We start from the raw sequence: 27239 nt of genomic DNA, 5'->3' as shown, positions 1-27239 counted from the left end.
CTGCACACCTCCCTCAGTGTTTTGGGTTACACAGCAGCAGCTGAAGGTGACAAAGCTTTTCCTCTTGAGACCATGGGCTCAATTCTGCTTTGGTAGCCAGGTCAAGTCAGCCACCAAAACTGCTGTTTCCTGGCTGTGCAGGGTCCTACATGACACCCACAGAAGGTCTCTACTCCTATTCTAGCGCAAAGATGTTCATAAATGACAAAATTATTCCAACGCATATCAAAGGATACATTTGTCAGCAGTCTCAGCAAATTGACTGGACTACCATATGAAGGCATGTAAAGGCCTGTAAAGGCACGTAAAGAAACTGGGGCAATGAACAGAGATTTCAATACTGCCAGTACTGTACCCCAGACAATTAAAATACTCTCTCCCCTACAAAATAAGCTGGTTTATCAAAATGACACCTAATATTGATCTCCTATACTGACCAACATAAAGAAGCATGGAAGATCACTCTAGAGGATCCCTGTCCCCTTTCCTCCTTTCATTTCCTTCATTGCTTTCTTGTCTAGATAAAAGACTGGAGTTTTTCTGCCACTCCCCTCTAGATAACTTACTCCAGCTCTCTGCTCATTCATCTCCTGACACAGTTCTTTTGAGGCTTGGTCACAGAATATTTGCAGAGGGCTGTTGATGTGAGCAGCCCCAAAGTGCAACCTGGCTGCAAGGAGAGAAACACTGAGCAGAATATGTGTGCTGAAAGAGGAGATGCCTGCTGGACTGTGAGCCTGGGGGCCAGCAGCATCCTTGAGAAGAGCAGCCAGCATCTTTGAAGGGCAGCTGGGGGTGTCCAGCAACCAGAGGCATCCTGAGATATCATCAAGAAGTAGAAAACCAAGGAACTTATCATCTGAAAAGGTGAAAGAAGTGGGAAAGGTGGAAAAAGGGGAAAACATCCTGAGAAAATAAGGTTCAACAACTGCCCTTGGCTGTTCTAACTGCAAGAACAGGAAACAGTGATCTGAGATGTGAGAAATCATCATCATCATCATCTACTTGTTTCTCCCAGCTGAAAAACAGAAATTAACAGCACCTCTTGGCTGCTGAGGTGAGTGTGTTGTACATCCTCTCAAGTCTCTGTACCAAAGAAAGGACTTCTTACCCAAACTGGAGCTTTATCCTCTGGTTATTTCCTGCACTGCTTGTGGTTTTCCTACACAGGTTGAGCTCCCCACACAAACTTTCCACAAGATCTTCTAGACAAACTCTTTGACCCTCATCAGGGATGTCTGGCTGACTCCCAGCATCATGACAAGGTTCATCATTGATGTCAGACTCTGTCTGTTGCTTTACTGCTCTTCCCCCGGGACCACTTCTGTACTACAGGATCCCTGAAACCCCCCATGGTCAAAATTTTCTTATTCCTGCAGGCCAGTTAACCCTTCAGGTCATGATGACCACACAGTAAATAATTCCCTCTGATCTCCTCTACAGATCAACTTCTGCATCTCAGAGCCCTGGAACTGGGCTTTGCCTTTCCTTGCAACCACATCAGACAGATCAAATTCACTTCCCAGCACACTCCAAATTCTCAGACTTATTTCTGCAGCTTAAACAGTAATTCTCTGCCTTGTAGGAATCAGACATCCATTCTTACAGTGTAGTGCTTGGCATTCAAATCTGAGCAGAGTTTAATCCTCTTGATTTTGGACCTAGTGGGGCTAAATCCCTGTGGATTTCCTCTCCTTTTGAAGTTCCTGCATTTCCTCCCTATTCCACCCTCCCACACTGCTTAGAGGTTCTTTCTGTCCCACCACCCCATTAGTGATTTGAGGGTTAAATGCTGTTTCTCTTTTTCATAAGCTGGGGTCACCAAGAAGAACACAACCGAGAACACAAGCCCAATGTTCCTGTTTTAACATTCATTTCTCTGTGTTACACAAGCAGGAGGGGCAGAAGCAGTAATAACTTGCAGAACCAAAACCCACAAACATTTCAGGCAGCAACAGAGAATGTATCTACCTGGAAACCCTTTTATATTGTATTAAAGGATTGTTACATCCCGTTTTACAACATGCTGCAGTCCCCTCAGGAATAAAGCAATTACTTTCATTAGCAGCATCCCACAATACAAAGTAACTAAATAAGCCAAATCTTTGAGAAAAACAAGTCTGGGGGATAAAAATAACTTTAAAAAGAAAACTAAAAAAAATAAAGTGTTTTGCACACATTCTATGGGCTGTATGCATGACACCAGATTACATTTTTTTGTTGCTTGACTGTATTGTGCTATTAACTTGAAGATATCTTCATGCTGATGGCATGGCTGATCTTGCCTTCATGTTGGCTTGCAAGGGTGCCAGTAGACAGCTGTGCAGGGATTATCTCAATGGAAAAATCTCTGGTGACACCAGAAGGTGCACTGGTGATAGCCTCATAATGAGGGATGCTTTCTGAGGGAAAAGACTCTCCTTGGACACTGACAGTTAACAGTTCTCAAATAACTCACCTCTTCCATCAGAGGTGTCCGTCATGGAAGCTGAGGACAGTGGGACCAAAGAGCGGGAGTAACCATGTGGAGCAAGCACTCTAACTTACCATGGGAAAGCACTCAGATTGGAAAAGAGATGCAAAAATGAACCAGTGCAGAAAGTATCAGCAAATCTGAGTAATGACTTATCTTCTGCATGGACTTCAGAAATCACATCACACTCTCAGGTCTAATTTTCTAAGCCCTAGTCAGTGATCCCACAAGAGCAGCTAGTCCTCCAGCACTGAGAGTGCCTTGTTTCCAGAAACAATGGAAGACTTCAGTGCATGGAAACCCTTGTGCAGAGGATGGGGCATCCTAGGGGGACAGTCTGTGACTTTATCTTGAAGAATTCAAGCTAGCTAAGCTAGCCTCCTGCTCAGGGAAATCCCATTTCAATGTTTGACACTCCTCAAACCTCTGGTCCTCAAAAATGGAGCTCAACAGAGGCATACAAGGACAGCAGAGGAAGCAAGGAACTACACACCCCAAACACAGCAGTGCAATGTAAATATCATAACCCAGTGCCACAGGTCAGTCCAAGCTCTTCACAATCCCTAGTTACCCAGGAACTGGAATGCATCTCTAAAATGCAAAATCCATGGCATTATTTTTATACATTTTAGACAAAAATTCAGAAAGGTCACATTTGTTTTTTACTCACTCTTAAGGATCTATGGTTCAGTTTTTTCTGATGAACATTTTACAGCTGTGTCTTGCAAGGCAACTTCTGGAGAAGGACTATGGGGATGCCAGCTTCAGTCTTTCCAGCGTTGACAGCAACAGCAAGTCTCTGTACACTGCTCCTGGGTGAGGAAAACACATCATAAATGGAGAATCACAGCACAATGAGAACACAGAAATTTAATACCAGTGTTTTCTGCAGCACTCAGCTGCCTGCACACACCTGGGCAAACCCAGGCTTTTCCTCCTGAGGTTTATACACCCACTTCCCATTATAAACAAGTTCCAACCACAGCTCTCCAGTTTGGTTCCCACTAACTGACCTCTGAAAATAAAACTGTGCAGCTCTCACTGCTTTGTAAGGGCGAGGAAAATGTAACAGAGACTTTAATTTCTTCCCAGAAATCACGTGACAAATCAATAAAATCAGGAAAGGGATAAGTTCACAACAGTGTTCATGAATGATGGAAATCACTTGGCCCGCATGAACTTTCGAGAGCTGAAAACTGCTAAGGATAAATAATCTCTCTTGATCTCTGAAGCAGAAATCATTGCTGAAATGCCAGTTCAGTGACTTCAATTAGAAAATGCTGTTGGAAGACCTTACCATCCCTCTTTCCTACTAATTAAAATTACCACATAATTTAGCTGCTTTTGCTATCCTTTTTCCTAATACATTCAGATCAGCAGATATGTTTAAGTACAAAAGCATACAGGCATTGGAAAACTAAGCACTAGTTATGTCTGTGACTTGACCTTTTGGTTTTGCTGACTATGTTGTCAATGACAATGTCACTGTCTTGTGAACACACCTTGCTGTTTCATTTTAATTGGAAATACCAATTGAAATATAAAGAACCAAATAAATAAACTGTATATAAACTACAGGTAGACTATCAACAGTCATGTTCAAGATGATGTGCAAAAAGACCTGGCTTAACGTGAGAATCAAGAAATGGAACTTGGAGAGGCTCATCCCCTCTTACAGCTTGGATGAACTTATATGCTACTTCAGTTTAGGAATAAATGGTGTACTCTGAAAACAGGTTCCTAAAATGTCTCAGAGGTGGTACAAGTTCCATAGGTTATGTGCTCTTATAATTTCATGTACAAACTGGAAAAATAGAAGGTTCCTTTAAAAAAAAAAAAAAACAAAAAAGCAAACCAAAAACAAACCACAAACAAACCAGATGCATTAATGCAAAAACATAACTAAGTCTAATTCAAGATAATTTGATTAGTTGTGTCATTCTGTTCACCTCAGCAGGTTCGTTGGGTCATTGGGAACACAGCTAGTGTGATTTCACTTGGGTATCTTATCTCTTATCTATACTCTGAAAACTGCAGGCTAACAAAAGTAACTCCACAGCAATACAAACAGTCTATCTGGCAAATAGTATCTACAGTATGAAATTAACATAACATGCTGCTAATTTACATATCACTTATTAAAGACTACTAACAATCTGAAACTCAGTTCAAAGAAAAGGGTCCAAAAGGTGAAATAGATCCCTGTTCTGTACTTGTGAGGAAAATCAAGCAGCAGCAATTGAACAGAGTGGCAGACAGAGTAGGAGGGATCCAGCAGCAATGCTGTGAGGAGTTTAAGAGCCCAGGCAGGCTACCCAACATCTTGTATGAGATCAGAGAACACAAGCATGGCCAGGATTTCAAGAACATCAGGGACTGCAGAGAGATGGCAGCTGATGTGAGGCTGAGGAGGAAGCACACATTGTCACCTTTGAGGAGGGAGAGGTCAGGAAAGGCACTGCCCAGAGTGAAATGTGCAAAGCTGGACTGGAAAAGTCACTGTGCCACCAACAACTACTGACAGCACATTGAGCAATACGGGGGAGAAGAGAATTGCGGAAGGTATCCAGAAGAGCAAACGTAACTGGTGATGGTCTGGTCTTTTTTCATGATGGAAGAGGTTCAGATGCTGCTTGCAAAACCGGAGGAATGAGACCTGAGGGTCTAAGAGAAGAGCTGAAAAAGCAATGAAATGGCCTGAGATTGTACATGATCATCAGGGCAGGTGGAAGGGTTAGCAAAGCAGGGCAAGCAAAGAACTTCTGCCTTTGCTGAAGAATGAAAGGCTTCTAAGAAAGGAGAAGAGAGTACAAACAATGAAAAAGCTTCTTTTGCCAGTATTCTCTTCAAAACAATTGCTGAGAGAGAACTGGAGGGAGAAAAAAAAGAATCTCCCAGGGACAAGCCCATGCTGTCAAAAACCTCACTGGGGCTGTAGAGTAAATATTTATAACAAATTACTACTTCTTTATAAACTGTCGTATTTGCTTAGTGCATATGATTTAAGAAATACACAGGTATTTCCCAAAATGCACTCCAGTCCATTAAGGAGGAGGTATTTCAAATTTTGTTTTGGTGGAAATAGAAAATTCATATACTCCTCTATTTTCATCAGTCATGCAAGTCTTTGTTAGTAAAGATTATTAACACTTTTTTTCCCTTCCCTGCAATTTCTGATGTATGCACAAATCACTTTAAAAACCAACTCTGTAACTGTGATATATAAGGGAGCCAATTTAATCACTGGAGATCAACAACAAAACTTTAATTATCACAGTAAGATGAGAATTCAATTTTAAGAGAGCGTGACTCTAAAACACTAATAAAGCTGTCCTCATCTTTGAACTGCTGCTATGAGTGTTAAACATTTCACTTTAGATTAAATATTGCATTCATTTGATGTGCAGTGCTCCTTTTTATGCTGTATGAAAAACACACAAAGCTGTACAAACCTGGTTTTAGCCAAACCCATTATTTTTCATGCATATTAAGTATATTTTAGCAGCATAAATATTAGTTATTATATTGTACAAGAGCAGTTGTTCCTCTCTAGAACCATCAATGAAATATGCTCATATATATCAGTTAAATGTTCATATACTTTACATTCAATTAATAAAATGCAAAGTATCTATCTCACTACCTTTGAAATACAAATATGTTGAGCTCCACCATTCACCTGGTGTACCTGGTAAAGTATTTTACGTGATGTTGGAAAATACAATGAGCTATAAAGCAAAGACTGGCGAGGCTAGACAATGTTGATACTGATGCTGTAAGTATTATTTAGGTCTTAATCTTTTAAATCCAGGGGAGACAGATTTGGTTTAACAGTTTGTCAAGAGGATAGTATCTTCAAATATCAGCTGTTCACTGAAAGACAATGTTTTTCCTCAATACTGAGACAGAATAAGGTGTATTTTTCAAAATCAATCCTCCATCATCATCATCATCATCATCGATCAAACCCTATGTTGGTAAAGCCCATCTAGAGTCCTCTTGAAACACATTTGTTTTATTTCCTAATGGTGAGAAATCTTTGGTCTGCCAAGCTAGAGAAACAGAAGAGAAAAATTCCTGAAAAAAGGCCAGTCTTAGTGAGAAATGAGTTTCAATTAAAGCCTTCCACACATTAGCCATAAAAAACAGACACAAAATTATAGCACATGCAGCAGTAATTTTTTTTAAACTAAATATTGGATTGATTGTACAAACCTGTCCTAGTGAAGGGAGGCAAAAGAGAGCTGGCACTGTGCTTTATAATATATTTGACGAACAGCACTCATAATGGGTAGTATGCAGCCATTCACAGACGGTGCTCATATTTTGTTATTAACCAAGTCACTCCAAGCTCTGATGAAAGCAGAAACAGGGTTCTGCTTTCTTTGAGACCTTTCTGCAAGTCCAGTCCAGTGGGGACATGTCTGTCTGTGGCTGCACACCCTGCAGAGCTGCACTGTGCTACCTCCCTGAGAGCTTGGGCCAAGAAAAGATGATTTGTCTGTGAAATGATTTGATGATTTGTCTGAGTAGAAAAAAATGGTAGACTCAGTTGGGCTGGGTTTAGCACAGTGTGTTGGATGGTGAGTGTCTGAAGAGTGTTCAATAATGTGCATTATCAGGGCATGACTGGACTTCGCTATTAGTGCAAAACAAGCTGGCCTGGGCGATGCTGCAGCAGCCCTGAGCAATGGCAGTAACCTGAGAGCACCGTAACAACCCCTCTCACACCAGGGCATGGCAGAGTCTGTGCAAAGAGCCACTGCCCCAGCTCACACCTGCTTTCATGCGGCCACATCCAGAGCCGGAGATAGTAATTGGGCCTCTTTGTTCATTCAGTTCTTAATCTCTCTGTTGAGACTGACAACGGGGGAGACCATTAGTGTCAGCTCTGCTGGGACTTTCTGTTATTAAGGCTACTTAAGCTTTTCCAAGTAAATTGCATGTGTCAAACTAAAAGCACACAGCGATGGGCAAAAAAGCCATTACACAACTGCTCTCCCTTTCTATTGATCCACCCAGGTGCAAGGGGGAAGGGAAAGACAAAACCCTGGAGCCAATTCTCTGCAATTCCCTGCTCCTCCCACTCATTATTTTACACTATTTACAGGCAATACATTAGTCATTCCCTCCACTTCTGTCTCTTAAATGGAACCCACAAGTTCCTCACAAATCTTTGCAATAGTCACCATGCTGGATACACTTTGCTGGATAACTTAAATATTGAAATGTTTTGATTTATTTAGTTACATTTCCTTCTACCATGGATGGAGAAAGGCAAACAGCTGTAATGCAGGCACAGGAGTGCCCCAGCTGCTTTCTGGCCCCTTCCTCTGGCCACAAAGGGACATCACCTCTAATTTCCACACACCTCTGCTTAGATTGTGCAAACCCCATGTACAACAAGAACTGGCCATCCTTTAGAGAAAATATTTTGCTGTGTCAAGGCCTCCATCTTCTTAAAGAAAGAGCTAAAAATAGTTTCTAGACTGTCTTCTGAACTGTTATTATAGCCCTTAGCTCCCATCTGAGGCTACAGGATTCCCAGCACCTTTTAACCACCATTCATTTTGCTGTCCTTAAAGCAGCAAAGCTATTTCTGGTGCCACCTTCACCCATTTCTAACCTCACATATGCAAAACCTTAAGCAGAATATAAGTATGATCCTTGACCCTATTATATCACAGGGAATTTGCTGTTAACTTTGATTATTTCACTCCAACTCCTGATACCCAGAAAGCTACAAGGCTTGTTATTTTTCATATTTACAAACAGCTTTAAATCTCTAGGCTATTTTTTGGATCTTGGAATATTTAGTCCATGGATCTTGATCTGTAACAAAGCATGCTGAAGAATTCTTTCTGCCAGGTGTAATGTTTGTTATTAAAATCCATGTAGACTCTTTGAGGCAAACAGGGATTTTCACCCTGCAATACAACTCCAAAATATGAATTGTAAAAGGAGCAGTTCTTAATTCAAGTATAGGTTCAACTGAACTATGGCAGTTCCCCATTAGACCTTACTCCCTCTCTTTTGCTAGTTTCTTTACTGCTTTTCAGAAGAAAATCAAATGAGAAAGGGAAGAAAGAGTAGAGGGGAAGTTTAAGCAGATAGAACTTACTCCATTTAAAGTTAGGGATGCCAAAGGAAGGACAATTCAGCTGCCTGCAAAGACACTGTAGGGCACACACATTAAAACCAGATAGTGTGACAGGCTGCAAGGCACAGGCACCAGGGAATTGTTATGGTTCATGCATGAAAACAAACCTTTATATTTATGAACTTACTGGCTGTTTATTTGTTCTCTGTTTAGAAGTTTCATGACGAGCACAAGTAGCTGCAACACTGATTCATTAAGTACCCTGACATTTTAGCTGGATGTTTCAAAGAGATTTACACCCCTCCATCCAAAGGGGGCAAAAAGAGAGGCAAAGATGAACAAAGGGCTCTGGAGCACTGTGACCGTGGGAATGAGGTGCTCTCCACATGAAAACAGAAAAGCTCTTTAGATAACAGAATGGACAGCCTATGAAATGTCACTTACTCAGCTTTCTCTAAAGATGGGGAGTTTTAGGATCACCTTATGTAGGAATTAATTCAAACAAATGAACAGGCTGTTAGATTTTTCCTCTAGAAGAATCTGCTGGCCACACTGTCCCACCTCACCACCACCCTTCAGAAAGGACAAGGAACTGGGGATACATATCCAGAAGTAGCCCAGACCCATTCTCTTCAATGACTGCAGAGCATGCTTATGGAGAAAGAAACAGAAGGCAGTCCACACTAGGCACTTAATTTGGAGATTCTAAACATCCCTTCGAACAAAAAATGTCTTTTTACGTTCCCTAAAAGAGAGTAAGAGAGTCTCAGGCAGACAGGCTGGTTTAAGAGTCAAATGTCCAAATTTGAATAGCCTGATGTTTCAACTAATACCTGACAGGCTTGGCAAAATGACCTGTTCACTTTCTCACATTCATTCCAAATCATCATGTTTAAAATGTATTAGAAAATACAGGAACTACTTTTCCTCATCTAATTTAAACTAAAAAGCATACTTTTCATGTATGTTTGTGAGGGCACTGGATTAGTCCTATTTCAGTTTTGGATATTGAAATCCCAAATATGGGATTCGCTGTACTGCCACTCCTGACCATTTCCAGCCTTTCCATAAGAATCCAACTCTGAGCAGATGCACAGACACATCTGGACAGGCAAGGCAGGTCTGTCAGAAGGCACACCCGCTGTGCTGGTGACTGCATACCTGCTCAGCACACTGCCTGCTTCCCATCTGCGGCACAAATAAAAAGGGCAAAAGGTTCAAAATCAGATAACACAACTGGATAGCTACAACCTGGATATCTGAAAAAAAACCCTAAAAATATCCCAAGTACTTTCTGCTTTATTTGTGCTCTTAAGAGTAAGCTCCAATAGAAGCAGCAGAAGGAAAGAAAAGAAAAAAAAATAGCAAGTCAGGAGTTGAAAAGAAAACGTTCAAAAGAAAATAACATGTAATTTAAAGTCTTTTTGTGGGGTTTTGTGTGTTTTTATATACAGCAATTATTTTCAAGGTCTTATTAATGATGCATGCTCTGAATATATATTTCTATAATACAGTCAACAGCCATTACTTATGTTAAGTCATTTGTGCACATAAAAGAAAACCAGGAAACCCACACCATCATTTGATGTGAAAGTCTTCAACCACAACATTTGTCAAAGGTTTTATTCTAAAACTCTTAGTAAATGTTTAAAGAAGCTTAACAGAGATACTGTCTGATTCCTGTTCCCTCCTCATCTGCACAGGAGGGCAATTTCCCTTTCACACACAGACAAGGATGAAGCTTCTGTTGACTTAGGTGGTGTAATAGAAAAAAACAGATAAATGGTTTTGCAGAATGCAAGAGAAAGGAAAAAAAAACCAAGTATCTCTGCAGTTTTGTCAGACTTTTCGACTTCTGATAGCAATCAAAACAAGTGCAATGATTTTAGATGCCTACCAAAGCAGCACAAACTACATGGAATGAAGAAGCCAGGTACTGAGATATACTCTAGTTTTCTCTCATCTACTCAGGATTGCTGTATGGCATGTAGTAATGAAGAAATTTGATTCTTTATTCAGCTGTAACATAAAACAATGCATATGATAAAAAACAAGAAATAAAATTTCTTTGACAAAAGAGAACCATACGGAATTTCTGAAAGTGACTCTATAAACAAAAACCAGTGATTCAACAGCAAAGCAATTTAATTGTCCATATATTTTTTCACAAATTAAGGTAAAAACCATTTGATTGGTCATCTTGTTTGTATCAAAAACAAGAAGGAAAATACTGCCTGAAAGTATTACATAAGAGTATCCCATGTCTGGGCTCTCATCTCACTAAGAGGGAGAAGCACAGCAGCCAACAGCTACCCAGGCTGCCACCAGCTGCAGTCCATGGCTGAGGAGCTGGATGTGACCAAAGCAAAGCAGCACACTTGTAAACCCACCCCAGCCACAGAGCAAATAATTCTGAACATCTAATCCCCTCCAGCAGTTAAATGGGCACGTGGCTGGGCTGATGTTTTGCCATTTCAACCCAGGAATAAAACCTCCCACAACTGCAACAGAAAAAAAAAAACATTTCACTCAGCTTCACCCTTTCTGAAAACGACCCAACATGCCCTGAGATTTTATGTCCAAAAAGATTCCTTAAGAGCTTTTTTTGAGCAGCCGATTTAACTGGCATGTAAGTGAGGCATTGGGAGGAATTGATTTAATTTTAAGAACTAATTTTACATGTAATATTAAGAATGTGAAAGCTTAGCATGTCTGGTAATAAAGACACAATCACTTGCAATAAAATATAAAAGTAAAAATTGACAGTTCTACTTTGTAACCAAAAAGTAACATATTTTCACATATGTCTTTTCAGGACAAAGAAAAGTATTAGTAAACAGTGAATTGTTTGGTCTATTTTTTATACAATACAACTGCTACTTCTCAATATTGTGCAGAGCTGTTTTTAGAGGGAATGATACTTCCATTAAAATGATGAAAAATAGTGGGTTTAAAATCGTTTTATTAATTATTCTGAACCACTTTAAAGACTGGTTACAATAAAAAAAAACCCACATATAATATTTTTCTTTCTGATAATTCACTGGTTGTTTTGGGGTTTGGTACATTTAGAAGATTTTGGTTTTTTTTTATTTTTAACTCTAAGTACCCACTGCATGTCAAAGTATATTTTGAAGAAATCCAGTACCAGCTCCACTTTGCTACAGAACCTTAAAAACAACATGACTAGCTAATAAGGTTTTGAAATCTTTCACATAGGACATATCAAATAACTTTTGATACAGTCAACAAAATTCATATTAACGGAGCACACATATACTTGAAACATCTGATACGAAACAGTTAAAAAAACCCCATTCATTAAAGGGTATTTCCAAATCAATTCAAAGACCTTCAAAAGGATAAAGATCAAAAGAGGAGTAGAAAGCATTTCTCAAATGAAGCTGCACATTGCACAGCAAACACCTGCACCATCGTCACAGGCACCTGCAAGCTCCAAAGCCAAAGCCCAATCAAGACAGAAGAAAGCAAAGATCACAGTACCGGTGTCATGCCTGCTACTAATCACCTCCTACAGAGCAAACAGTCAGGCAAAACCACCTTCTCGGGAGGAGAAAAAAAACAGGAGGAAAAAAAATAAATACGTACATATGCCTCTGTATCTATCTCTGCAGGACAGATCTCTCATTAGACACTTTCAAAGTACACTAGATACTCTAATTGCTACCTGCCAAGGTTTATGAGTGAATTAGAGAGACTTCACTTCCTTGCCTTCCCTCAGAGCTGACAGTTCATCAGGGACACCTCGGTGGAGAAGGGGCTCCCCTGACGCTGTGGGGTCCTGAGAGCAGCAGCTCCTGTTCCTGAAGGTCTCTTCTTAGCACCTGGGGTGTCTCATGTCTTCCTAGCTGCTGCTTGATTTCCAAAGAGGCCCCCCATGCATTATTCCTCACCCTGCAACCCAGCAGAAGGAAGAGGGAGAATGGCCTGTGCAGGATCACTCCAGATTATATTTAGCCCAGTCTGATCTTATGCTCCATAATTTGGGCAACAAATTACTAGCTCCACTGAGGGTGGGGAAGAAGAGCACATGCCCCAGTGTGCCTGATCCTGCTCTGAGTAAACCACCTAATCCCCCTCTGAACTACTTGAGTCCTCCAAAGCAATTATTTTAGAAGACAGACAAGATCAGTCAGTCTGCCTTATCAATATTCAGACATTTCCATAACGCTCTTGGATAAACTCTCAGCTAGTCACTTCGTGCCCTCACTGATAACCCCCTAATGCACAGAGTTGCCTCTCAGGGCGTGCAGGGTTGCAGGGTTGTGCACAGCTTTGGACATCTCCAGCAGAAAGAGCCAGCAGTCCTGGCTGCATCAGGTGGTCAGCACACAGCAACAGGACTCAAGTGTAGAGACAGAGAGAAGGAGAGTTACAGGGAAACACAAATGAAGAGCAGTAGAGGTTCCTGATAAATCTAAAGCATCATAAAAGCTGCAGAGAGACAAGAGACTTAAGCTGCTCTGCCTGTCAAAACCTCCCGTAGGGCTACGCTAAACAGGCAGACAGGAGACGTGGTTAAAGCTGCCATTCATCAAGGCTCAGCATCACCAATGCAGAGAACAGGAGAGTAAAGACAAAGTTCAGACTTCAACTTAAATTCTGTTTTCAAACTTCGGTCCTTCTGTGTAACAACATAATATCATAAGAAAAGGGAGCACACAGTTCATCTGCCAAAAGCTTGTCTAATTACCGCGAATTTGTTTGCTTCACATTTCTTGAATTCCTTTCTCTTTGCCAGACAATTGACTAAGAAATACTCCTTTCCTCAAAAAAGCACCGAAGCAGAATAAATAGAACAACTAATATAAACTGGCAGCTGTAAATTAATCTATGTAGTAGGCAGCCTGGAAGGCTTTGTTCATCCCTACAGCTTTGTCGGCTACAAACCGGAGGAAACAAAAACAATCCCAAATACTCATGCACATCCGCACACTGTTCATTAAACAGCAGCACTAATACTTAATCTCACCAGATGCTGGGATGAAACAAGCAGCCCAGTCTCAGTGCACTCAAGTGGTGTTGTGCCAAACAAGAGCTCTTACAGTGCTGGCACAATTGTCTGAAAAATAAGCAGCCACACACGCCTGCATGCACAAGCCAGCCAGCGAGCAAGTGCTTCCAGTGCTGCCTCAGCTCCTTCAAAGGCTCTCCCACTTTTTAAACTGGTATCATTCGAGCCTGTTACAAACAGATTACAGTGTAAATTTGTGTTCTGTTTTTCCAAATTCACCCCTGTGCCCCCAATTTATATTCATGCACTCTGAATGAAGAATTTTTGAGCAATTATACCTATTTTTGTCATGTTTATTTTCCCATTCTTGTCAATTTAAAAGAAGCTGAACCTAAGAAAAAGGATGGAGTTTGCACAGTGAAATACCCTAATTTATCACCTCTTTGGTAAGGAGAAGAAACCCACAGCTGTTCTGTAATAGCTAGTATAGCGCTAGGTTATTAAGTGCTTTATTCCTCAAACATATCTCAAACATGTTATTACATCTTAATCACTCTGCAGCTATAGAAAAATGTTTATCAAAACCTCTGATGAGCAGTTTTATAACTATTCCTTTAGCACTGATCTGGGAATGAAAACATAAATAAAGAGGGCTGACTGTAAACGTTTGGTACATTCAGGTGATGATATTTGCCTCAGAAATACATTATCCAACATAAAAATCTATAGTTTTATTCAGCATAAATAGAACAACATGTTCATTTGAAGTATTCAGATCTCAGCTCCTGGGCTCTTCAGGGGAAAAGGCAAAGTCAGGAAAAGCAATGTGGGTTTTTTAAAACTCTCTCTTGATTTATGGTATTGTGTGGAGAAAAAAAATCTTTGTATATAACTGTTCATATTACATAGTGCAGTATTCAAGTATCATGGGGAAAAGCAATCAAAATAAACCAGTCTTCTCCTTCCCTGCCATTTAAATGTATTTCATTCAGGAAAGTAACCTCTAGCTGATTACCTGCAGCAGCAGCATCAGTAAGAGTGTGTCACAGCTCATTTGCCAGAGCTGCAAGAATGAAGCTCCTTCTATGCTGGAGACATACCTCCACAAACAAAGTGAACAGGTGTTTGTGGAAACACCCTCTCTAGGAGGTCTTAGTTTTGGGTTCTTGATCTGTAGCACCACTACCAAAGAAAGTTGACAGTGTCAGGTACCCATGTAACAACGCATTAAAAAAGTTAATACTGAAACTGAGTTATTAACCAGGTCAATTTACATAGCAGTAGAATAAGCTTCTCAGGGAAGTACTGGGATAATAAAAACTTTACTATGCTGAAACATTAAAAACAGAAGTAAAACCAACTGAAAGATAAAGGAAGGCATGTTCTGGCCACTGCCACCTTATGGTTTGGAGTGGATCCAGTACATTTTGAAGGCAGAACCTCCATAGCAGTGGACAGACAAGCATCTTACATTGAGAAAGCATTCACAAAGCACCTGTCCAAGTACATCTGCCTCATTCATGTTCATTTCACCTGAACTCATCTTGAACCACAGTTGCTGGGGGGCTTTTGTTTTGATCCTTACTTCTGTCAGAAACTTGAATGACAAAACTACAAGACCACCAGGGTTGAGCAAGGAGACCAAGAAGGTGAGCAAAGCAAAATTTTCCTTACCAATTTGATACATTATATATATATATATATATGTATATTTGACATATTTACATATTTATTAAATATATATATATATGTATGTATGGTTTTATTCACATTACTTTCTACACTCTGCATTATGGTTTATAGATACCTAAGGTGATTTTTCCCTCTTCCTTCTCTTCTGTACCACCACCTATCACACTGAGCCTGGTAACCCTGCTCAGGCCACCTTTGGCATGTACCCCTTTAGCTAGGCTCCAGCCAGCTCCAAACCCTGCAGCCCCAAGCTCCAGGGGTAAGGCAAGCCCTGGCCACACTGGTTTCACCACCAACACTGCACACAACCATCCTGCCACTTCAGAAGAAAGCTTCTGCTCCCCATCAAAACCCCTCTGGTAACAGCTGGACCTGAAATGTCTCCCCCAAGCAGCTCCCACCTCTCTCTGCATCAGCAGTCCCTCCACACTGCCCTGGCACAGGATAAACATGAGTCCAAGAGAGCTTGTTTTTGGTTTGGCTTTGCACCACAGACGTTGTGCTCATGCTCCCAGCCAGGCTGAAGGGAACTGCAGCAAGCCCCAAATACCAGCCCTGGCATGAGCTGGGAGGCAGCAGGGAGAGCAGAGCAGAAAAGCACTTGTGGAACTCTAACCCCAGGTGAACTGATGAACATATTCACTCTGGCTGTGTCTGGAAGGACTGCATCACTAAAAAGTGGAGAAAACCTTGGAGATAAGGGCTAAAAGAGTTACAGCAAACTATCAACATACCCATTTCTATCTCTGTAAATTGTGCAATTGCTTAGGGGAAGGATTATGTCCCCAGAGCACCATGCTGTGACCAAAACACACCCCCACACCCCTCCCTGGATAATCCCCAGCAAATAAATCCTCTCCATCCAATGGCGCTGTCAAGTGCTAACTGAAACAGTAGCTTGCAGGAGCAAAACTATTTCCAACCTTCAAAGGCAAAACCTCCCACAACTTCAGGCCACCACATCCCTTCACTAAAACATAAACACAAAACAAAATTACCTATGAACAGCAACTGTGTTTAGTTCTCCTGCTTGTGTGTGCACATACATGCATGTGCATATACATATATATATATATATATAATATACATACACACACATATATGTATATATAGCACTGCCATCTGTCAGAGGCTTCTACCAGCAGCTGCAGGAGACAAATGCCCCCCTGCTTAATCCCCTCCCCACGTGGGAAAATAGCTCATTTTACTAGCTGAATGCATGCTATATATTTTCTGTATTTATATGTATAATTAGACATTCTTTTCTCTGTGTCATGAATGAATTGGGGAAGAGTCACTGATTTCTAATGAGGAAGAGCAGAAAGGCAGGGTGACAATAAAAGGACCCTGTATTAATCAAATGTCCACCCCAGACAGGAATTCCAAGGCCTTAATCTCCGTCTGGGAGAAGTGTTGCTAAAGGCTTTCACTCAAAGAGAAAAGGAGACATTTCACATGGCAGGTGCTACACTTGCTGCAGCAGTGTAAAACTCCATTATTCCACATTTCTGGTGAACATTAAAAGAGAAAGAAGGAAAAGAAGAAAGGAAACAGTACAAGCAGCAGCCTCAATGCAGAGGGAAGTGGGGAGGAATGGGGTAACTTGCTAAATTCTCACATTATTACACATTAACAAATTTAAACAAGACATGATGGGGCAACACACATGTTCCTCATCTGTAAGCAACTCAGATGAGGCCATATTTTGTTCTGGCACTGGTCCCACATGACTGGTGGTGCCCATGCAGGACAGAGCCAGAGCATCAGAAAGCACCGTGACTCTGCACAGCTCCATGGCACAGCTCTGCCTTCACATCCCTTGAGCTGGGAGCTTGCTTTCATCACTTCCCTAGAGGATGCTCCTGCCTCTTGGCTGAAGCAGCACAGGCCTCTTCTGTGCCCATCCAAATGCACTGCTAATGCAAAACATTTCCCTGCCCATGGAATCTGGAAGAGCCTTTGTAAACCTCCCTCCCTCACCTACTTTCCAACTTGTTTCAAACCCAAGGAGAAAATGTCTTGCCTTTCTTGCCTGAGCTTCTTAATGTCCCTCTGTAACAGAATTACTTAAGTGAAGTGTTTTGGCATAAAAATTGTGTGGAAGACTCTTAAAAATTACCTGCCAAAGAAAACATATCCTCTGTCCCTGCAATATTAAATTACGTATTTAGTTGAGGAGAAGGAAAACTCCTGTTTATTACTTACATTAGAAATTCATGTCTTGCCTCTCCTGGGATGCCACATGAATGACTGGAAAGGTGATGTCAGAGTAAGCATCACAGCAAAAGTGCCAAAGGAAGAAAAAATCCTTTGTGTTACTTTGTTTTGCTTTGGATTATGTTCAGGAAGATGCATCACTTCAGTACAATTGCCAAAGTCTTTCCTGCATCATAGCAGCCTGCAGCCTAGAGCAGGATATTGCCCATCCTGACCATGCTGGCTCTCCATGGAGACCTCCAGCACATTCAGAGAAGACAGTGGTGTTTGGAACACTGCTGTAATGAAAACTAAAGCAACCAAGGGAAACAACAGAACCTTTCAGACTTGCTGTGAGCAACACTGAAATAAAATTATACTGTTTTCTTCTTTCATTCACAGATGAACGACAAGCAAATAAAGCATTGGGTTGGATTCCTAGACCTGGTGAGGTGTTTGCAGAGCCTAATCTGCCCAATCATCAGCTTCATAAAACACACAAGTAACACTGACACTCACATCTCATGGACCAGTCTCTAAACCTTACACAAATTTACAGCTCTTCAGCTCAAAGCATCATGACTTCAGTATGTTCACCCAGCTGTACCAAAGGTACCCTGCACCTTGTATTTATCTTCTAATGTTTCATCAAAGTCTGCCATCCTTCTTTCATCACTCTTCCTTAAAAGCAACTTACTGTTTTCATTTAAAATGTAAACAATGCTGCTTAACCATTTTAGATAAACCTTTTATCAGTCATGTTCATACCCCCAAAATAATGCTGCAGTCATTCAATTCTCACACAATATATAAGTAGTTGGCTTAACTCTCTAGGCCAGGCACCCTTTCAAAAGCCATGCCACAGTTTAGAATAAAAGAACAGTTCAGCTACAGCAGTCATAGGGTAACATCAGGAAAAATTACCAGAAAGCTCTGATGAAGATATAAGCATTTATTATTGAAATATCCAGCAACAATTACATTGCAGCAAAAGAACTGTTTTAACTGCAGAAACTAGCACACACATTCATTTATGGAATTTAGGAAATCAAGTTTAGGTCACTGTTATCCAACCCCATCTTATCCAGAAAAAGGATGATGTAGATATTGCAGGATCATATGGAGTCAAGGGAGGGAGAGACAGTTTTCCTTCCTCCTCTTCCCCAGCCATACACTTCTGGCCACTGTGTGAGGCCAGGAGGAGAAGCTTTTTGGTCCAACTAAGCCAATATAGCTGCTCATTTTCCTGCCTTGTCTTGTTATACCAAAGAAAGCCCATGAGAGAAAATAAGGGGGAGGTCAGGACATTCTGGAAAATATTATCAATTAAAATGCTGAAACAATGTCCCTACACCTGTTTAGGTTTGTATTTATAAACTTGCTGAGAAGACAGAAAATTGACAAATTCTACAAAGGAAGATCAAGGTTGTCATTGAAAAGGTGAAAAGAAGAAAAACTAAAAGAATTACAAACTGCCACCCTGCCCTTACCACCCAGAAATAAATGGTTAAGCAGCCACAAGTAGAATACAAGAATAAAAGTAAGATAAAAAACCTCTAACAGCCCAAAAATGGTCAAAAATTATGTCTGATGTCATATTCCTCTTTGACAGGGTAACCTCACAGTAGGCAAAAAGAAAAGCAGTGTATGCATATTGAATTCAGTAAGGCTTTTGACACTGACACACGAACTAAGAAAATACAACCTCTATAGATGAAAGCTAGGGTCCCAAGTGGTTTAGAAAATCAATAGCTCAGTAGTTATCTCTGAAAGTTTCTTTATCAAACTGTCCTGAAATTTCTGATAGGCTCCCATATATGTATATGCTGGGTCTAGTTTAGTTCAACAGTCCCATTTGGGATCAAGAAAACAGACATGATCCTTGTGAAATCTCTCTCTAACATCAGAGTGGGTAAAGTTTCAAGTTCTTTAGAGAGAGGTCACTTTTCAAAGTCATTTCAAATTGCAGAAAGGGTCTGGAATAAAGAGGATGCAATCAATAAAGGGCAAAGTTCCACATTTACATAGGCACAATCAACTCTAAAAATGCAAAAATAGGAATGAACTGACTAAGCAGGAATACTGGAGTTAACCACTTGTTAGACACAGTGAACCAAAACCTAAATGGAAATAAAGAATACAGTGCTGAAGGACAAAACACCTCTCAGGCTGGACATGTTAGTAGTGGCTAGAGAACTGTTGGTTCTAGTAGGAAAAGGAAGAAAAATGCACAGGCTCTTTTGCGTGAATAAGATATGCCAGTGTGACTTAGATTGTGATTTAAAACCAACTTTACTAAACTGACACAAAAAAAATAATGTGATGTTGTAAAGCAGCCAGTGATTAATTAATTTAGCATAGCTTCATAAAGAAATCTTAGGCTACTTATCTGAGTTACTCATGTTCCTCCAGATCTCTTCACCTCAAAAATGGGACTAAGTGAAGTATGAACAGTGATAATGTATATTTTTCACTTAATTCACTTTGAAGGTGACCATTAGACCATACTAAATTACAGTAAAACTCACCAGTGAGTTTTCTGAGAGAATCAACTTCTATATCATCTCATTTTTGCTAACCAAATTGCTTTAGAAATGTACATGAAAAGCTGAGCACTTGCAGCTGTTAATGGGAAACTGAGTGAAATTAAACAGCCCCAGTGCTGAACCTCTCCAGGGTTAACTCCAAATCAGCACAGGTCTCACCACCTTCTACAGAGCTAAACAGCTTTTCCATTTTATAAATAAATTTTAACCACCTTTATGTGGGAAAACTGTTCCACAACTAGAAGCATTCTGCATACAGGATCATTGTATTTATCACTATTAAAATCTCAAAAATATGAAAACCTCCTTTAGCAAGCTGTCAATTGCCATTCTTCTTACAGTGGAGTAAGGTGCTCTTGCATTTTAACTATTAAAGCAAAATATGCATTTCCCATTTAACATAATCCCCACTGACTACACCACATCACTTGTACAGTACAGTCAGAGACACCAGGGCATTTTCCACAAACTGTCAAAAAAACTTTCTCTACTTTAGGAAACATTCAGTCTCTAAATATAATGGTGTCCACAATTACATAAATCAGAAATAATCCTGAAGACCCTATTCTCCATAGACAACAGCAGTTACACATTCTGAAGTCTTACTTAATAAGCAGCATATCCATATCCCACGATATTATTACTGAGCATATTTATGATCCCAGAAGCAGCAGTGTCCTGCCTATGTTACAACCATGATGGAAAGCATTACGGAGAGCCAGATGAGCACATACACCAAAGCAGCTCCAGAGTGGCCAGGCCTGAAGCAGCCTGGACTGTTTGAGAAGACTCAAATTAGGAGAGCAATGAGATGAGAACGATTAAAAGGTCAGACAGACAAAACAGCAAGTAGACATAGAGGTAGCACGGTCCAGTGATGTGACCAGAATATGTATATCCTGTATTCCAGTCCCAGGTCTGACAGAGGCTTTCTCTGTGCTGTTGAGAGAATCATTTCATTTTCCTACACTTGTGGTTTACAAGCTTTAGAGACACTGATTCCAGATTTACTGAGACATACAGTTGTACTGCAAGAATGCACTACCATCTACACCCAGCTACATTTCTTAGAAGGAACACAAATGATGACAGTGGAGAGTAGGGGAAAATTATGTAAGGGAGGAGAAGGAAAAAAACAAAGGAATGCAAAAATAAACAAAAAAACCCACCAAATAAACAAACAAAAAGCCTGAAACAAGGAGTTTACAATAGAAGTTTGAAACCGACTCTTTAACTCAAGATTAAAAGTTTGAAAAATCATTAATGTTTCTGAAATGCATGTTTGCGTTACGCCATGTTATGGCAAAAACTCCACAACCCAGCACCAAGCAAGCCAGCCTCTTCATACAGTCTATACAGATAAATATGTACAAACAAGGGATGTGCTTATACAAGGAATATTCTCCATAATCCTTATACCGACCAATCACAATGAATCAGGGCACATGTTTTAGGAAAACAGCATTTTTTTTTAAAAGAACAAACTGATTTGCTTTCTGAAGACTTTTTTAGGGTACATTATAGAATTGTCCATGTGGCAAAAAATTCTGCTGGTCAGAAGGCACCTCTGATTTCCCCAAACTTATTTCAGGAAGAAAGGAACACTGTGTGAAAGTCCTGAAAATTGGCTCTGTTGGCTCAGTCTTCTACTTTGAATGGAGCAGAGGTTCATAGGCAATGTAATTTCAGAAATTACTAATGCTACTCAAACCACCATATGCCTCTATTTTTACACTGCCCTCCATTCTTCTGCCAGATGCTTCTCTTCTTTCATTTCATCTGCTTAATGAAGCTCAGCTATTTAGGCCCCAGTGCTTTGATTTTAGAAAATTACGTAAGATATTTTATAAAAATACATTATCATTATTATTAAGAAGATGACTGAGTGCCTATTTTTTTTCCAAAAAAGGTAACATTTAGTTTAGCTGTTCAAAAAGGTATTTGGTGGTGCCAATATCCCACCTTGCAGAGGGTGAAACCAGAGACAAATCTCCAGCCAGAATTAAAATAAGCGCAGGATACTTGGAGCAGATGTGGTCATACTCATGAAAGTGTACCTGACATTTTGTCCCCATTTGGGCAGTAGAGTATTTTTTGCACTGACAAAGAAAAGACAATGTAATATGGATTATCTAATAGTCTACATATCTGGATATTTATCTAGGATCTCACTGTACAGGATTCCAGACCTGTGGATGGTTTGATTATCCCAGGATCCCTCTGAGTCTTGCAAATCTCAGTCTGCTATTTTGCTCACCCCTAAAGAATTAGTATTGTAAGACCCCCTGAAACCTCTCATTTTATCTTTATGCCTCCATCATACTCAATGAATTCAAATTGCTAACTTGCATGACCTTAGAATACAGGCTGCTATGTGATTCATTTTTAATTTGCCTTAATCGAAACACTGAGAACGGAAGATAAAAGTTAAATAGCAAAATTCAAACACACATTTATTACTACTCTCAAGGGTGCAATTAATCTACCCTGAGGAAGCCGAAGAAGGGTGGAAGGTCTCATTTGGATGCTTTCTGGCACAGCAAGGACCACTGTGACAAAAGCAGAGCACAGCAGTCACAAGGAGTTGTGCTGCTCTGGGTAGAGGAGTTACAGAGCAGATGCAACCTCCACAAGGCATCCTCCCAACCCACCATCTGAGTGATACAGTGGTACCACCACTTCTGAATAGAAGTGAAGGGACAAGGCTGGAAGTATCTCAGAGCTGTAGGTGCTCAGGAACAGCACCAAAAGCTGCTGTTACCCCCACAGGGTTAAAAGAGTTCTACAACTGGAGTACAGCTCTCACTGCATCCACAAAAGCAGCGGCACTGCTTGGGAACACAAAGCATCTCAGGTGTCCTTTAATGCACTGGGCAGCTCCCAAACTGCCTAAGGGACATGCTCAGAAGGTGAGAAAGGCACTAAGGGTCAGTAAATTACATCAGTTAGAGTTTCAGAGTTGACTTACATGTTTCTGTTAGGCAGAGAGATTGCACTTCCACACTGCCCTGTTATGTACTGTGTTACAGGGCAAAAGAGTATTTTCCTTTACTGATGAGATGAGCTTTTGTATTTCATAACACAGCTGTTTTTACTGACAAGTGAGATTTTAAACACAAGTTAAGCTTCTTGCATACAAAACCACCCGTAAGAGGAAAGAGCTCAGGTCCCCACCTGTGTCAGGAAGGAAAACATTAACACAGCTTTGGAGCAGTCGATTCCGTGTTAGCTTGTCTGCTTTATTTTTAATGAACCATGAACAAGCCAGCAACTTTGACTAACAGTTAATACCTTGACCCAGCACATATATAAAACCAGACATAGCCCCAGAGAACAGGTTTACACCCAGGGTCAACCTAAGCAGGAGAAAAAAGTGTTATATATTGGTTTGGCTTGATCTAATTCAGCCACAGCACAAACTGGGACCAAATACACTGCAGGAATGATCCTTGTGCAAACACGGCACAAGGGGCAGCTGACAGGTATTACACAAGCCAGAAAAATGGAATCTATTAATGCAGGGCTGCAGGAGAGGTTTCATAGCATGCAGTGACCTTCCTTCCTTCTGTGCCCTCCGCTGCCCAGCAAAATGACTATGCAGGATACTGGAGCAAAAGCTGTACAAGAGGGTAATGGCTTTCTGATCCATCAACTAAAAAGAGAAATTCAGCAATTCGCTTTCAAGAGGTATCATTTTAAAATAGTTCATGACATCTATGCTGTAGAACATGGGTGTTGCAAGAAATTCCCTTAGCATGAGGAAGTTTACCCAGGCTCTCCTCTTACACTACGGTAATGTGATGATGGTTCCCAAATCCTAACGCACATATTGCTTCTGATTTGTATCTTACAGCAAATAATCACAAACACTTGCCTTGAGGGGCTGTAAAAGAAACTAGACTATTACAATTATTCAGTTCTCACGTGCCCACATGGGTGCAAACAGCCCTCCTAATCTGGCAGTTAGAGAAATACTTTAAGAGATCGATCTCAAAGTATGCGCTCTTTCTTCTCTGCTTAAGGTAGCAGGTGAACACAGGCAGCAAAATGGCCTTTTATTTCAGCAGTAGCTAGATCCAAATGATGTCAGCATATAGTAGGTAACAAAACCACACAGGACAGGCTGCAGATCTGGCTGATCTCTTTTTAAAAGAAAAATCAAGAGGTGACTTTTTACTAGCTTGACATTTTGACCAGCATGACCACTCTTCATAACACGAGATGAAAACTTGCAATGCCCTGTTCAATTACTCTCAAAATGAATGACCTCCTGACAAAATTTTACTGCTTCACCTATGAAGCTGAATACCCAACACAACCTCTTGGTGCAAACATCCTTGGCTGTTTTTTTTTTTCTGAATGGTTACATTTTCATCATTGTCATCACCTTCACCAGATGCTCATTGCTCAAAAGCTCAGTCAAGGGCGAAGGACAAAAACAGGGCAATGATGTAAGGGCAGCTGTGAAATGATTACTCAGGATGAAATCGATAGCAGTGTACTACTGTTGGGAGATCAGCAGTACAATTGAAAGCTACTGAGCCAAAAGTGGTTTCATCTTCAATCAGGAAAGCAGGGTGTATGAGGACCTGATTTAGTTTCCTTCAGGTTGGAAAGCACTGTTGCAGCATGCAAAGTGTGCAGCTTCCATAGACCTCCAGGCATCCCTTCCAAACCCAAATATTATGTGGTATGAATGAGTTTAGAAAATATTAATCAGCATATATACTGGGAGAATATGGAAAGACTTCGCCACTTCTAAATTAATTTGTACAATGACTGTAGTATGAATCCAGTTTCAGGGCTTATGTTGCATGTATTCTACTTGCCAGAAAAAATACAAGATACTAGTGGGTCAAAGGATGATTTCATATGGGAATGTAATTGGATCCAATGGCAGGTTGAACACTCCTTCAGCAAGGGAATATTTACAAGAAGCCTTTTTTAAATTCTGATATACAATTTAGCTAGAAGAAAAAGTTACACATCCTTCTTTGAGAGAACAGGAGGTTGCTACTGCTATTGACTCATTTTGAGACTGCCTTAATGACTTAATTGTCCAAGAAAACTTATAAATAAGTGTCCTATTTTAAACCTGTTGTTGAGAGAGAAGATCCAAAATTAAAGTAATCTTTAAAGACAGGAGAATTAAGGTACTTTTCCATACAGGCTAGGCAAGTTCTCTTTATAAGAGATTTTTCACTATGCATTAATGAGTGCAGTCAACAGTACTTCCAAAGAACAGTGTGTTCATGGGATAACCCATAGGATAACATGTTTCCTGAGACATGTTCAAAAATGAAGAAAGCATGTTCTGGATATTGAATTTGTCCACAAAATGATGGATGTGTCTTTCAAGAAGCAGTTCTGAAACAACAATTTAGCAGTCCTGCTTTATTTGTATGCCCAGCAGGAAAGACAATACTGTAGTATGTACTGGTTCACCTGGAGCACAACAGAAGGTAAAACAGAAACAGCAGGAATATCTACAGCACATGATCAGAACCAGCTAACTAAAAGCACATTCTATAAGGAAACCTCACCTGCTTCTCCTATGAGAGGCCAGGGACAAAATAATCCCAATGCCTTTATACAAACACAGATCTGCCCGTAACTTCTCTCAGGAAAAAAATGTGATCTGAAATTGGATATTTCGGAGATTCTGCATGGGGTTTCACATCTATTTGGTTTTCCAACTTGGAGGTTTTCTCATGTGGTGAGAAATACCATCCACACCTACTTGCAGCCTCTGGAAAGGCTTGTGTCTGCACAGATGGTGCCACACCACAAAGAATTCCCAACCTGCCTTCCCTTCCTGCATAGGGACCGAGTAAGACAGAAGCCGTTCTTACAGCTGCAGATCTCCCTGAAACAGAAAATACCAAATACCTGGTACCATTCCACCAGCAGTCCTGCAGCACTATCATATTACATTTTGACAACAATACAATAAAGAACCGTCTGTTTTCATTAAATGAAGGAGGAAGTGGCAAGCTGGGGTTAGAGAAAGAGGGCAGTGATGAGAGAGCAAACATCCTGCAAAACATGTTCAGTCCTGGACGCTACGTCTTGGAGATCTGTAGCAACAACACTAGGCAACAACCCAGTTTTTTGGTTTACAAAACAAAGCACCCAAATCTTCAGAATGGACAGAAAATTCCTCCACTCCACACCATTCTGGAGAAAGTGTGATATACAGCCACAAATTCTCTTGGGCAAGCGCGCTTTGCAATTTTCACAATATTCAGTATTTTCTGACTTAAATCAGTAGCTTCTATAAGTCCATTAAAAAAACTAGGAAACGTCTACGGAAAACTGAGGATACCAGATTTTCCATCTTGCCTTAAGAATAGAGCCTCACTTTTACAGTAATGTTAAAGAGTTGAGACTGATAAAGTCCCTTTGCTGGGAGGGGAGACTGTCACCTGCTGGCACAAGAGAAAAGGGTATCTCAGCACACTTGCAGGGAACCATATGTCTACAGCTCTATTTTCTGCAGGGGTCTAGCTATCTGCTTCCCAAGAGGCCAGCACTGAGCTCCCCAGCTAGAAGAACTGATTCCACAGTGAATTTTCTTAGGTGGGCAAAAGCAGCAATGTTGGTTTATGACAGGACTCATTCCCTTAAAAATTATTTATGCCATTAATACCATTTTTTTGCAGGGTGGAGGACAAAACTGGTCACAGAAAGCATTTTAAAAAGAGGCATGTGTTTGTCATTTCCCCCTACATCAGTGAGCAAGGTTTCACATTAGAAATCAGGAACAAGTTCAACATATACCACTCACTCTGCGCTGTGTGAGTCAGGCAGGCAGGCTCTATCCCCATAAATGTGGGAAGCTCTTCAGAAGGACTGTGTTCTTGGCATGCCCTGCCACAACAAAACCATCAGGGAGAGCAGAGAGCCCATCTGACATGTTCAGGCTGCAGGGAGAAGGGAAGAGCCATCAGTGCAGCTCTGCATCGGGTGCAGCTGGTGGCATGGGTGATTGGGGTGCTTCCTTCACAGGCACAGGGAGAAGAGGCTGCCTTGCTCTTGAAACTTGTACCCACTTCTGGTTTCTCTCCTTACTTGCCTGGTGATGGAGGGAAGTAGCCCCATCTAGATATCTTGCTGCGCTCCTCAGCAAGCCCCCTGCCAGAGCATTCCCCCAGCACTGAAAAGATTTGGGTGTTTGCCACTGCATTCCGAGGTCTCCCCTGAGATCTGAAGGGATGCTGGTTGCTGCCACTGCTCAGAAGAACAAGCTGCACAGAG

At 40.8% G+C, this 27239-nt stretch overlaps 1 protein-coding gene across 5 annotated transcripts in view; it reads right to left on the bottom strand.

Annotated features, from left to right (window-relative positions):
- Positions 1–27239, bottom strand: part of ANKRD6 (ankyrin repeat domain 6) — a 93405-nt gene that overhangs the window by 43234 nt on the left and 22932 nt on the right. For all 5 annotated transcript variants that reach the window (XM_030945991.1, XM_030945990.1, XM_030945993.1 and 2 more), the window contains exon 3: positions 3144–3285. The gene's annotated coding sequence lies outside the window, so the exon portion shown is untranslated. The remainder of the gene's footprint in view (positions 1–3143; positions 3286–27239) is intronic.

Source organism: Camarhynchus parvulus, chromosome 3 (genome assembly GCF_901933205.1).
Source record: "Camarhynchus parvulus chromosome 3, STF_HiC, whole genome shotgun sequence".
Lineage (NCBI taxonomy): Eukaryota > Metazoa > Chordata > Aves > Passeriformes > Thraupidae > Camarhynchus > Camarhynchus parvulus.
The sequence above is the reverse complement of the archived record's forward strand: the minus strand, read 5'-3'. Positions and strand labels throughout refer to the sequence as shown.